The sequence below is a fragment of the Pyxicephalus adspersus genome, chromosome 5 (assembly GCF_032062135.1).
Source record: "Pyxicephalus adspersus chromosome 5, UCB_Pads_2.0, whole genome shotgun sequence".
Lineage (NCBI taxonomy): Eukaryota > Metazoa > Chordata > Amphibia > Anura > Pyxicephalidae > Pyxicephalus > Pyxicephalus adspersus.
The window spans coordinates 125,911,898-125,927,532 of NC_092862.1; the positions used below are offsets into that span (position 1 = coordinate 125,911,898).

The 15,635-nt window shown below is 39.9% G+C and overlaps 1 protein-coding gene across 1 annotated transcript in view; it reads left to right on the top strand.

The window, feature by feature from the left end:
* CCNY (cyclin Y) overlaps positions 1–15,635 on the top strand; it is an 82,733-nt gene that overhangs the window by 924 nt on the left and 66,174 nt on the right. The window lies entirely within an intron of this gene.

A 15,635-nucleotide genomic window follows, 5' to 3' on the forward strand; every position in this document is an offset into this window, starting at 1 on the left:
CCTGAGACTACCAGGGGGGCACACACTGCCCATAGGTGCCCTGAGACTACCAGGGGGCCACACACTGCCCATAGGTGCCCTGAGACTACCAGGGGACCACACACTGCCCATAGGTGCCCTGAGACTACCAGGGGGGCCACACACTGCCCATAGGTGCCCTGAGACTACAGGGGGGCACACTGTCCATAGGTTCCCCTGAGACTGCCCACTGCCCATAGGTGCACCTGAGTCTACCAGGGGGCCACACACTGCCCATAGGTGCCCTGAGACTGACCACTGCCAATAAGTGCCCCTGAGACTACCAGGGGGCCACACACTGCCCATAGGTGCCCCTGAGACTGACCACTGCCCATAGGTGCCCCTGAGACTGACCACTGCCCATAGGTGCCCCTGAGACTACCAGAGGGCACACTGCCCATAGGTGCCCCTGAGACTACCAGAGGGGCACACTGCCCATAGGTGCCCCTGAGACTACCAGAGGGGCACACTGCCCATAGGTGCCCCTGAGACTGCCCACTGCCCATAGGTGCCCCTGAGACTGCCCACTGCCCATAAGAACCCCTGGCACTTTCAGGAAGGGCTCACACTGCCCGTAGGAACCCCTGGGACATTCAGGAAGGGCTCACACTGTCCGTAGGAACCCCTGGGACATTCAGGAGGGAGCTGGCACACACTACAAAAAGTTGCTACATATGCTAATAACCCTGCCTCTGCCCTAAACAATGCCCGGTGGTACAAACTGCCTATAGGTAGCACTGTAATTGATGCTACTGCCATGGAAGGTGGCAGATATACTTAACATTTAGCCAGTGCCAAGGAGGGTACATAATACACATGCTACATATTACACACTGGTAATGCTGCCACTGACCGGGTGGCCATGGAAGGGGTCAAACTGCCCATAGGTAGTAGCACAAACACTGCTTCTACTGCCATGGAAAGTGGCAGATACATTGATAATTTATCCAGTGCCAGAGAGGGTGCACACTACACTTAGGTGGCAAAAACTGTTGCTATTGCCATGGAAAGTGGTATATACACTGATAATGCAGCCAGTGCCAAGGTGAACACACACTACATATGAGCCCTACACTGATAACCACTGCATTGCCAGAGAGGGCACACTGATCATTGATCTGATGAGCACACAATTCCCCCATATGTGCAACAAACCCCTTCACTGAGAAGAAGGCAAGAAGGCTGAATATTGCACTACCTGGCAAGACACACAAACTGGCCAGCTCAAGGCAATAAATTCATAAATCGCCTGTCAGCTGGCTTGAGGACAACATTGCACTGGTTGCAGTCACATCGTATTGGGCCTGTCTGTTTATGGAGATTTTTCATGGAAATGAGCCAAAGATTGAAAATGTTGATATACGGGTGATATTTGTTATCAAGAGTCTGCATGTAATCTGTAAACATAATGCTGATCGCAGAGATAGGCTGCTTGGCATGTTGATTGGTGAACATTCAATATAGCATGAATGCAAAACATCTGATTTGTTGTGAAGTGTACACACTGAAACATTCTTGTTACAATATTGCTGTTTGTGCTGCAAAAGGCCAGAATCAGCAGCCTTGAAACCTGTCCTGCAAACCTTGAATAGACCGAAGATAACCTCTAGCTCTGCGCAGTAGAGATAATGTTGCTATACACTGAGTTTTGACTGGTATGTCCAGTAGAAGACCGCTGAGGAGTGACTGCAAATGTTTAGGTCTCTTGTTAATAGTTGTGTTCAGAAGAAGCAGAGATAAAATAGAAAAGCAAAGCTTATTCCCATTAAAGTTACATAGGAGCATTAAAGCTGAAGTTTTTTTTCCTTATAATTTGCCTGGTCTCTTTCTTTCCCCCTCGCATTACCAAGCAGTGATGTCAACACCAGACTTCACTGATGTCATCATTCTTGGTTTCTCTATGCAATGCTGGAAAACCTTAGCCGCTTGAGTGCTGTGCATAGCTTTATGAAAACCTCACAGCACCCTGCCTCTGTAATCTTTTAAAAGCCTTCAACCCTGATGCATGCAATGGGCTTGGTCTTGTGAGTGCATGTAGACCACCTTAGGTAATGCCCACATGTATTGCTGAGCCTCTAAACTGAAAGCCAATATATAAATGGTTTAGACCAAGAAAACAAGGCTGTAGAGGAACGGGCTAGATAGGCATCTTTCAGCCAGAAAATAAGGTGGGCTCTATCTGATTTTCTGAGGCTCTTAATGCACACTGTGAGGTACTCACAGTTTACAGTGAAATCAGACAACATATTTTCAGTATTTTCAGTCTGTGCTAAACTGTAAGGCTAGAATTCATTGCATTTGTATTTATTTTTGTAATTTGCATTTGGAGCTTTCCTTATTTGTTCCTGCATTTTTGTATGTTTTCTCTGCCTAGGATTCTTCCAAGTGTCCTGGGTTCTTTTCACAATCCATAAACAGAATAGTAGTTTAACTGGTTTATGACCGAATCAGACCAAAACCATTCACGTGTATATGTATATGTTGGGTTTTAATTTTGCTTCACAATGGGACTTGTTCTCTGCATAGTTCACAACTTACCTGCATTTCAGGTGACTATCCCTCTATTGGAACTAAATCTGCTGAATTCTTTACTCTCCCAGGTTAGCCTTCTTTTAGATCTATTATAAATATTCTCTACTATTTGTAGAATATTTTACGTGCTCGTCTGAACATAGTCCTATTTCCATATTGTTATCATTGTCAGCAAAAAAAGGAAATGAGGGCAAATGTGTCTTAAGAAAAATATTTTTGCTGGACATACAGTTTACTTCTCTACACTCTGCAGCATATTAGTATAGTATATAAATAGATCAAATAAATGTTTATAAAGCATGTGTGGTAAAATATTTATAGATCATGAGTCGCTAAGTAACCCAGATTTACAGTGCCTAAATTATAATGCAAATTAGGAAACCAGAGTCATCTTATATAGAGCATTGCATATAAAATCAGTAACGCCAAATTGATTGGTTTCAGCAAACATACATTCATTTTGTGCAATTGGGCACTACTGCAACCATGCTAAATTAACCATGGTTCAGCTTTGCTGCTGTCTAGGTCTGATCTAGGCACGGTTCACATTTATACCGTGCAGCACTGCACACATTACTATATAAAATAACGGAAATAATGGCACCCTAATGGGACCAATAGGCTGTGCATTGCACCACAAAACTTTATACTGCATGTACTGTGTGTTGCGAATGTGAACATGCACAACACTGCGAATAGTGACGCAGTGAAATAGTGCAGGCTGTGTACAACATAAGGTAAATAACATATCTATGAGACCTCATTGATGTGTTTCTGGCCTTATTTTTTGGTATTAATATTATTCACTTTTCTTTTTAGATCGAGCAGTTGTTATCAATGCTATAATATTTCAGCTGGAAATACTTTTCAGCATTGTGTGGTCAGGCCCTTGGCTGAGTGTTTGCTTTCTCTTGTACAACAATCTTGTTCTGGCTTCAGAGATTTAAAGGTGCAGAAGAGTAACTACAATGACAATAGCAAGATGTGAAAACAATTCTGCTATTTACAGAAACGGAGGAGGAGGAGGATGAAAAAGCTCATTGTATTGCACCTGTGTCATCCTCATTTTGATATAATTACCCTTGGCAAGGATCCATATTCCTGAGCTTCATTACATTTAATGATTGTGGTCCCACTCTGTGTCACAGGGCCAGATAGAGAATTGTATTATTATCAATTCCAAGCAGTAAACCCCTATATGGCCCAATAATTGAACAACTATTTGTCCCAGTGTTGTTTTATTTTCCATTTAGTTGAGACTTGTTAATTTACAGTGTTCACCCCAGATTTTTTTTAAGCTGTAGGTGGGAAGAAGCTGTAGGTGGATGTCAACCTCTGTATTGTAACCTAAATTTTCAGTAACCACCTGAAAACTGCTAGATGGTGGCTAAAAAGGGCCTGGGGAGGACACTGATATATAGTTTTATTATGACCAACTTGTACCCTGCTACCAAAAAGAGTTTATTTTATCTGTTTAGTTGTTTTGTTTTCCCATAAGCTAGCTCTTCGCTCAGTACATCTGCTGTCAAGTGTGTGATGTTACAGCGTATGCTACATCCTTGTATTGGTTGAATAGGGGTGAGGCCAATCAATTCACAGCAGCGTGAAAAGAATATCCCCATGAAGGAACACAGTGGTGCATTTTGTTGCTTATACAGACTGTTCTGCAATTGAAAGCCTTTTATATTATGCAGAATTGCATCAACTCGTAATGGGTTTAGTCTTCAAATTGCTGTCCAGCTGGGTGACTAACAAGGCGAGACCACAGCTGCAGCTGCTGTACATTTCATCTCTTGCTTTTTAATAGAGCAGTTTACTTTTTATTGTTCTGTTATTGATTTGGGATGTACAAGTATTTTTCAATAGTTCAGTCCACGCTTTCCAATTGATGTTGGCATCTACAGTTGCCATATATTGTAATTTATTGTTAGTGAATTTACAATCTCTACTGTGGGTAAAAAGCTCACAATTGAGGTGTTCACATGAAGACATTTTAATCTTTGTTCCTGTGTGCTGCCACTCCACTCCTTTTCTTTTAGTTTATCATTCTTCACAAATACACTTAGCAGTAGAGAAATTTCTAAATTGCTGGTGAAACTTTATCCTTAATGAAAACCATGCAGACTTTTCACTGCAGAAGCTATGAACTGGGGTTTGATTTTCTAAATTATTTTAAGTTGTTCACATAGAAAAGTCAATTATTCCCTTAGCAATGTAAACAATATCATGTGTAAGTCGACAGCCTAAACTCCTTTGGTAACTTGGCTTCACTTCACAGAGGACTCCCACAGCCCATTGTACAATTGCATCTGCCAAGATATGGACGTCTGTTCATTTGCTGGAGCGTATGAAATGCTGTTTTTTAACCTCTACACTGTATGGTGCAATTTAGAGGTTAAAAAAAAATGTAACATAGAGCAGCAGTCGCAAACTCGTGGTCCACGAGCAAAGTTTACTGGTCCGCGGCTCTGTCCCCTGTATAGACAGAACCCTCCCATTCTCCCATCTCGGGCCTAGACCTACATGCTAAACATCCTGGGGGGACAGTAGCACTTTTGTTGCATCCATATCTCTTTGCTACTGTCCCCCCAGGATGTTTAGCAAGCAGGTCCGAGCCTGCAATGAGAGAGTGGGCGGGTTCTGGTATCATGATCACACAGCTCCCCACGCATGCACAGTCCAGATCCCGTGGATTTAGTGGTGCATGAGGTTGGCGACCACTAACATAGAGCTCAGCTCTGTGTGTGGCACTGCCAGTCATTTAGCCAGCTTCTGTGCACATGAAGCTACAACATCAGTGGCCATCCAATGGCCATAGGGTATCCCATCTTTATTGAAGTCTGCCATGGAGCTGGCAGTGAAGATGGCACCTTCTGAGGAAGCATTGATGACTGGTACTGGACCTGTCATTTCTGCAAGGAGACGGCACACGGGTAACTTTTTGCCACTTTTGTCAAGTATTCTGTGCATACTTGCTGATTATGGCAAAAGCTCCCCACCCACCAACACGTTTAGTTCCACTTTAACACTAACACTAAATGAAATTTTGTTATAGAAAGATATTGGAGCAATACAACACACCCATGACCCATGCCCCTCTTTCTGAACCCATTGGTGACATCTGCTAATTGCAGCTTTCACTTTGCCCTCTAAGTGCCATTATTTATACACCTATGCAGGGTACAATGGGAGGACCTTTATAGATTTCCTCCCCATATTTAGCGGTAGAAGTGATCCCCATTGGCCTGTCCTCTGACATCCCAGCATTGAGTTTAAATGTCAACATTAGATCGGCTGAACAAATTGTGCCTTTGAGCTATAACTGCTTGTCCTCTGTGCTTACATGTGTGAAAATACTATCAATGTAATGTCGGGGGTGCCTTCTGCGATGAGCGTTATTTTATCACTTTTATCAGCATTTCTCTTTTCTTTCAACCACTCCTGTAGCTCTTTGTCACCCAATGATGGAGCCTTTTGTGGTATATCTGGGGCATTTGCTAGGCTGATGGGAAAATTGAAGCAGAGTTTGATCAGTGACAATTGCCACAATTCTGTCGACAAAACCACGGCAAGCTGTGTTTTGATAAATTCTGTTTCTTTTGTTTGCTTAGCCAGGGGTGGTCCGAATTATATAATAGACCTAAGCAGATGTACTTCATGTGTCAATTTTTTTTCTAGCTTTCCAATAATTGCAGGTATATTTTTCACTATGTACTTTTCAACTAACAAGGCTGTTCCTTAGGAGGAGAAGAAAACTTCACAGCTAGGAGAACAGTTTTATAAAGCTGACAATTACCGCTTATTCAGAAGGATCTTGCTGAGCTTGTGAGCCAATAGGGGGGCTTACAGACTTGACCCTAGTAACCCCACTACAGCACAGCTGCTGGGCCGTGATTATCATGAAACATTGTGAATTTTAGAGACTTTTTTCTATCTTTGGTATATTGTTATTGTTTGAGCGAAGGCTAGACAGGATCAAAAAAGAAAGTGCAAGGCATCTTTCAGCAACAAACCAACCACTTCCCAGCATTCATTGTAGAAACAACAATATTGAGACATATTGAAACCATGACAAATGAACTGCAACATTTCTTTCCTTTTAGTTCCTCTACCACCCTGCAAGGGTGCCTTACACTGAACACTGGTAAAATACATAAATACATATTACAAATGGCTTGAGCTGGCCTTTACCCAGCTCTTATACATATTAAAGTTTGAAATTCAGGTCTCTATTAGCAAAGCAGGGAATCTGACATTCACTAAAACTTTTCCTGGTGGAGAACCAATTGCTCCTATTGAAACACATGAATGTGGGAATCTTTCAGTGAATGTCAGATTCACTCATTTGTAAATAGACCCCCTAGTGTACTTTATTATATAGAACAATGTTTCTCAACCAGGGTGCTGAGGGAACCTTAGGATTCCTTCTGAGGTTACTAGGGGTTCCTTGAGCAATGGGTAGTTTGGATCTCTCAGTGACACAAATTATCTTTTTGGCCACCTGTAAGGATGGTAATATTTCCAATGGCTGTCAATAAGAGACATTCTTTTTACTAACCCTCACACCAATGTACTGTGAGCTGTGGCTATAGTAAATATAAAAGGGGTACTCTGAAGGCCTATGTTATAATATATGCAAAAATGCTTAGGGGTAACTTAGTAAATATGCTTGTTTGTGTAATCCCTACCTCCTATGCAATATGAATATTTTATTAAAAAAATTAGAATACACCAATTAGGGCATTATGTATTTGGCATTACATTTATGACTCCAGTGGTACCTTGGTATAAGTCCTTTATCCGTTCCAGATCCTTGGACTTATACCAAACAGGACTTATACCAAACAATAGTTCCTATAAGAAATAATAGGAAAATGATAAATCCGTTCCCATGAAAAAAAATCCTATTGTTATTGGCATATTATGCATTGATTGGGTTCTATAGAATAATTTAAACACTGCCTAATACTCAAGTACATAAATACAAAAGCAATTAGATGAAATAAATGAAAATTTAACCTCACTTTACCTTGCTGAGAAGAGTCCAGTGCCGACTAGGATGGTGCTGAGAAAGAGGAGATGATATGTAATTCACAGAGTGTTATAGCGCAGGTTGTTCACTGAATGGTAGCACCTGGCGTACTGACCCTCGTGGGCAGTCGTGACTTTGTCTCGAGAGAGGTAAATAAGGGTAGCGTGCGGTGTTTTGACTCATTTTGACCCATACAAGTTCTAGCAAAAAGGTTGTATACCAAGCAAGATTTTTCGTGTCCAAACAGGACTTATACCAGGTTGGACTTATTCCAAAGTGGACTTATACCAAGGTACCACTCTATTTGATAGCAGTACAGAGAACCAAACAAGAGAAAGGAGAGATGACTTGTCACATTTCTATTAAAGGCTTTGTAATGCCCACCATACATTCTGCTTTGGACCAGGCCCTTGAGTTCTGTTATTAATACAGCTCTGTGTGTTGATTACAATTATGGATTGCAGGGTTGCCCAGACGTTAAGAGACATCCAGCTTCCTGGAGTTTTTGGAATTTTTATTTCCTTTCTCATCTTGCTATAGCATGATACACCAGAGTACACCCAAGACTTATCTAGCAAAATGTAAAAAAGAAAATCTTAAGTGTGTTAGTTGGACTATTTCTTTTCAGTGAAACTTTTAAATGCATTTTGATACCGGTAAAAATAGGATTGGAATAATCTATCCCTCTCCTCTATCTACCACTTCAGTTTCAGCTTGCTACAGTAACATTCATGGGTATAGTTACTTTATAGGGAACTTTTTGTAGACTCTGGGAGCTCAGTTGAGTATATGGTTAAAAAGTACACGCTCCGACATGAAAACTGCATGTTAGAATGATTAATAGTTATTATTAGCATTATTATTATATTATTAGCAGAGATGAGGGCAGTTGAATTATGTGTAAATCTCACACATAATGTTTGGACTCACACTCGTTGGCTTCCCGTTAACCTATAATATGAAAGTACCCATAGGGAGGTTTAAATTCAGGTCTACATTGACTCTCACAGATTGCCCTTGTTATTAAATCTGCTCATTGTTTTAAATTTTTGTTGACTGGTAACAATTGGGACAGTGCCATACCAAGCATTTGTGCCATACCCATCTATCAACACCCACAGCAAAGTCTACATATTTTGGCAATGATATTGTGGGTTTCTACAAAGCATTGTTTCAAATTACCAGTGAGATTTAAGACGGTATCTAATGGCATGTAGTATTGTTTATCTACCACTTAACAGTAATAATTTTTCTTGCTATGTTTATAGCACATTCACCCTTACTTCCTGAACTAGTACAAATACCACCGTTGCTCAGCTCATTGTGCTCCATTGTCTGTTCATAGTTGTAAAAGGCAATCTTGCTGTAGCAACATAGCAAAATCAAACAGTGAGCAGACACAGTAAAATCCATTTATACAGTTAAGGCACTTATTCATTCAGGGAAAAGGATTGTTAGGTCCCAATAACCCATTATTATAACTTTTGGCCCCATGGCCAGTGTCAAACCTATGCTGAAAAAGGAGGAGGATTGGTTAGGTAATCATTAACTTAATCCTGTAAAAACGGACAACTGGTACGAAAACTTCAGACTGAATTCTGACCAATGTGCTTTTTTTATGTCTTGGAAAAGCATGCAGTGGAGAACAGAGTCTGTATTGTCAATCAAACGCATAGCTCTAGGACTGTTCTGTTCTGTCTGTGTGTTGTTTGCCACGCTGTGTGATAATAGAAGAAAATACATGTCCCTCCCAGAAGTATTTAAGGTCCATAATGGTAACAAAAATAATACTAAAAGAATACCTTTGTGCACTCCATTTATTGATAAGGCACATAGATTTTATTTTGTTATTTCAAATTCTTACATACAGTATATTACTTACATTGCTTATAAATGGAGAATTAACATTATAACTAAAGCAGAATTAATAATGGATCTCCCACCAAACTTTGAATGCTTCCACCTCTCAGAAGAAAACAAGAAGAAACTCGGGAGAGGAGCTGTTATTACAAGCACTGTTGCAACTCATGGGCCCTCTTGTTCTTTTTCCCAGCTTGAATTCACACATACATACATTAAACACACACTTAACTTAGCACTCTCTGGAACCCTTATTCCCAGGCAGCTTGCAGCTTGAAACTGCTCCATGGCACCTAGCTGTGGACGGTAGGTGGTACAAGCACCCAGGTAAATGCCGCAGTACCTAACAATTATCTTTAAAGATTTTTTTAAAGCTTTTCCATGCTACCATAATCACCACAATCCTACCTTCATTCATCAGTATGTAGGCTGTCCCACATGTATTTTTGGAATAAAACAGAGTGTAGCTAAAGGGCCAATAGTATGAAATATGGGCAGGTTCTCATATAATTTGGTAGTAGGTTCAGCTGTCATTGATAGATTTCTGGACATAGCTAAGACCATTCTTTTATGATTATTATTTCCATTCTTAGTGTTCCAGCTGTAGCAGCTGGTGATGTCACCGAATCTTTTTAAGTAAATTAATGGGCTTCTCTCTCCTAGGTCATAGGTATTGCTACATATAATAAAATGGTTGCCTAGGGAACATGTACAATGTAAAAAATAATTCAAGTGATATAAAATAGAATTGGATGGTATGTCTAAGATGCTGAAGTTAAGGGTTTTTGTACTATGTACCTACAGTCATGTAAAGGAAGTGCACTTCATAGAAAATTTTGAGCTTTTTTTTTTTAAGGCACATTTTGAAAAAGCAAATTACGTTCTTCATATAAGCATATAAGTAATACCTAAATGTGAAATACTTCAACATTTGACATATAAATATAACATCAATATTCATTCCCATAAACAATATGAAAGAAAATACAAAAAGGGGGAAACCCCTACATTTCCTTCATCCATCCATGAAATTAAATTCGGTATACCAGATTTGGTGTTAATAGTTAGAATATTCTTAAAGCGTACCTAAACTCAGAAATTTAACTTTACAGAAGAGGGTAGACAACCCTTTTATGTAAGGTAAAAATTCAGGTTTTTTTTTTAAAGCAACACCCATTAAAAAAAAAAAAAGGGTGCAGCACCAAATAAATGGGAGTGCAAAGCTTCCCAAGCATCCCGGGAGGCTCTTGGGTTGGACACATTTCAGAAGACCATGTTATGAGTCTCTAGACCAGGGTTTTTTTGGCTACTAGGCCATTTTAGGAGGTCAATAAGGCACACTAGGCTGGACTCTCTCTCGAGTCTCGCGCTGATGGCTCTGCCTCTCACCAGGAATGCCCCTGAAGGGAAATCTCTCTCGTCCGCAATGCATACGGAGGAGAGGGAATGTCCCCTTTATCCCCGCATGCAGCTCTGGAGCCGCAGGTTGCCGACCCATGACGGCCGGGATTAGGCTGGATTGACCAGGGGAGGTGTTAGGTCGGAACAGACTACTGGCTGGGCATTATCTGGCCTAAAGGCCGGGGTTTGCCATCCCCTGCTCTAGACAAATGAAAAGTAGTCAGAAATTATCCATATTTAAGTTAAATTGGCCGTATTACCTGCTTAACAATTAAAGAATCATGCACTGGCTGAAACGAAAAATAAACCATTTTACAGGTAATTCATTAAAGCTCCATGGAAACATGTTTAGGAGGCACTGGAGTGCCTCTTTAATTGTCAACAGAAAGCTCCCAGCAACTAGCGCTAATTATTTTTCAATCTAGCTAAACTTTGAAGTGGAATGACTGTGTGCTTCTGGCTAAGACAATAACACAGAGACACCTAATCAATATTGAAGTACAGTTTATTGATGACTTATATTTCTTCATCCCATGGTAACACAGCCCCCAGTTCAGAGTGCATGCTTCTTTCTTACAAAGCATTTATAAGTGCTTCATAGCACAAATACTAAGCTAGTTTCTCATGTCCTAATACCGTAAAACAGAGAACACTAAGATGCTTTTAAAAAAATAAGTACAAGGGAGACTAATTATTTTAAATGGTTCAAGTGCATGCAGGTTTATAGAAGTGCTTATCTGGGATTCTTGGCAGATAGATGCACCCAAAAACAAGCAGTCATACCTCACATATTGAAACTGAAGTGGCTCATTAGATGGACAGGCAGTGTTTGGCCTTGTATTTCTACCCAAATGGTCTGTGCGACCTTTGGTGCAGTTGCACTTGTATGGTAGCCCCCTCCTTCTTGCCTTATACTCACCTGTACTTCATCAAACAAAATATCACACACTAGATCCAAATGTTCATGGCAGGTCTTGCTCATATGTTCTCTCCTTCAGTTCATTCATAAGGCCTTCCAGGCGCAGATTCGGAAATACATGTTCTTGCGTGAATAATGCGTGATATCTCACTGGATCATGAGAAGGTGGGAGAAGTATTAGTATGGTTAACTATACTCACCTGCATGTTCATGTTCCTCTAGCATTGGAGGATGGCATTTTGACAGCGCAACCATCTTTTATTCCACATCTTCTGAATCCCACCTTTCTATTTGGCTCTTCCTATTGGCAATTGATGTACAGTACTTCATAGTTACATAGTAGGTTAGGTTGAAAAAAGACATAAATCCATCAAGTTCAACCATTAGGGAAACAAACAACTTCTAGATATAAAACCCTATAAGACATAGTTGGTCCACAGGAAGGCGAAAAACCCCTGGTACAATTTGCCTCAACAGGGAAAAAAATTACTTCCTGATTCCATCAGGCAATTGGATGTTCCTTGGATCAACAGTCACTGGTATTTTTACTTTAAAGCCATAATACCCACTTATATTCTGTGCTTATAGAAAAACATACATTTTTTTCTTAAAGCAATCTATAGCAGTTGCTGAAACTACTTCCTGAGGGAGCTGATTCCACATTTTCACAGACCTTACAGTGAAGAACCCCTTCCTTATCCGTTGCTTTAAACTTCTTTTCTTCCAGACGCAAAGAGTGCCCTCGTTCTTTATCAAACTCTCTAAGACCTTTCCAACTATGGACGTTAAACTAACAGGTCTGTAGTTACCTGGTAATGACTTTGCTCCCTTTTTGAAGATAGGAACTACATTGGCCTTATGCCAATCAATCAGTACATTGCCAGTGACTAAAGAGTCTCTAAAAACTAGAAATAATAGCTTTGAAATAACTGAGCTCAGCTCTTTGAGGACACGTGGATGTAATCCATTAGGTGCTTTGTCAACCTTAATTTTTCCCAGCTGTTTCTCAATCACATCAATTCTGAGCCATTGTGACTCATTTAAGCCAGTGACATTGCTATTATGAATTTGGAATTGAGCTCTGCCATGTTACTTCGTGTACACTGAGCTAAAAAAAGTGTATTGCCTTGTATTTGTCCCCAGTTACCAACCCAGCGACATCCTTTAAGGGGCCTACATGCTCAGATCTGATCTTTTTGCTATTAATATATTTGAAAAATTTTTGGGGGTTTGCCTTACTTTCCTTTGCAATCTGTCTTTCATTTTGAAGTTTTGCACATTTTATCTCCTTTTTACATTACATAGATTTCAAATGATGAAGGTGATCCTTCATTTTTATATTTTTGGAAAGCCCTTTTCTTGTTCCTTATAGGTTTTTTTAACATCAGCTGTGAGCCACATAGGTTTTATTTTAGCCTCTTAAACTTATTACCCATTGGAATATATTTTTAATGTTTCTTTTGTAGAACAGACTGGAAACATTCCCATTTCTGTTCTGTGTTCTTTGAGTACAATATTGTCTCCCAGGCAAAGTCACAGAGAGCCGCCCTTAATAATGGAAAATTTGCTCTTTTAAAATAAATGTTTTTATCTTTCCTGTTTTTGCTTTCTGTTTACAGCTTACATTAAATGAAATCATAATATGGTGACTGCTACCAGGATTCTAATTCATATTTGAGCATAGTTTGATACTTTACAGACACAAGACAATCTGATCATATTTGTACTTTCATTGCTTAGATCTTCAATGGAGACATTGCTGATTACATTATCCTGCATCACACTAATTCAGTTACATTCGCCTGTGCATCAACATTTAATTTACAACACATGCTATTACTACAACAGTGCCATGAGCTTGGATCTAAAGTGCAGAATAAATTATTTTACTTGCTTATCTCTAATGGAGTTCAGTATGTTTTCTTCACTGATGCATGCTTTTAATTTTTTTTTTTTACCTATTGAAGTGGAAATTCTATTGGTGTTAGACCTTGCTTTGTAATGATAGAATGGTCCCACTCTCCTGGGCACACACGTTCAATGATTGTCGATGGATTTCTTCATTCACCTTCACTTTCACTCTATTCTGATGAAAGAGGAAGAGGGACTAAGGTTAAGTACACATGTGCAATAATCATTCATGCATCGTCCAGACGTTTGTCATTGAAAAGGATTGTGAAAGATTCTTTCCAGCGGTAAACGATGCATGAACGAGTGCTGTACATACAGCGCTGTTCTGCTCTATGGAGAGGGGAGGGGGGAGAAGGACAGAGTGGCGCCCTGTTGTGCTCTCTCCCCTTTACTTCCATTACGAAAGTTTGTCATTCGTGGATCTGCCAGGACAGATCCATGAATGACGAGTCCTATACACACACACCAGATTGTTGTCTGATATCAGCCCTGAGGCGATTATCGGACGAGAAACATCTGATGTGTATACGTAGCCTTAGTCCTCCCAAGTTTTTACCAACTCAGAAAGCTCTCCTCTATAGTGACCCTTACTATTGAAAAAAAAGGTTTAGCAGGGCAATTAAACTGCTATGTTGTTTCTGTTAAAAGTGTCCTCTGCTATTCCTTTGGATTTCCCATCTGTAGATTTATATGTGAATAGAGGCATATAAAGGCTTTATATTGGACCCCCCTGTTATAGCTCTCAGCTTTCTAACCCCTAAAAATGTTTCTGTAAAAATGTACTTTTTCTTCAGCAGTCTATTGTCCATAAATTCTGCTGGGATACAGTTCCATCATCACTCTTTTTCCACTTCACTGGATATTTTTAATAGTTGTGCTGTCAGTCAGTAGAAAAAAAAATATTCCAACCAACTGTAAGGAAAAAAAGATAATGCCAAGCAACTTTCTGAAGGCAAAGTCATTTTTACACAGTATCACAGGTGATGTGGAGAGCTGTGACATGAAAATGATTCCAACCAGGCTCCAACCTCCAGAGGTTAATTTGTGCCTCTCAGGTCAGTTACCACTTCGACCAATGATCCTTTTTGGCTGTCTGTTAGGGTGAAATTCTTCCCAATGGCCAGCAATATAAGAAGCATTCTTCTCATGGATAACCACACTAACATACTGTGAGCAGTACATATAATAATTATAGAAGAGGTTCCCTAAGACCTAAAACTGATTTTAAGGGTTCCCCCATGCTGTATAGGTCAGGAAACCCTGGTATAAAAAATAGCAAGGGTCACTTGCCTATACATGTTGCTGTAAATTGTTGGTAGCTTTAAGGAAGATTGCATTAATTAATTTTTGTAGGACATCGGTCTGCCTGATTGGGTACTGAAGTGGATATATATTTAATAGTTTTGGTAAATCCTAAAAAAAATATACAGTTAGACTACAACCTAAATGGTCAACTTCACAAAGTCATGGGGGATATAAATCCATATTTTGGTTACTGCACAAATTATGTGATGGAAAGCCATCCGATTTTGATTGCCCTTATGATTTTGATCTAGGCATGGTGCACCACTTAAACCTAGCTATATTAACGACAACCTTAAGTGCTATGCACCCTATTCTATATATTTCTAGCATCTGTAGTATAATATAAATACTGTTCACACAGATCCGCTAATGTGTATAATGACAATTCCGCAACACTTTCATTCAAACAGCCCTCCAGCTGATAGACAGGGACGTCTGATGTATAGCAAGTGCCGGACAGGCAAGGTTTTCTTTTGCTGTTTTTGTTATTTTATTTGCAACCTTCAATAAACCTGGCTGCAAGCCAGCTTAAGGCTGATACCTCCTTGTGTGATCTGAGTTGGATGAACCAGACAAGTGTCCTTTGACCCCAGCAAAGGCAATCCTGAGCATAACCTCTTACTATATATATATATATATATATATATATATATAAAA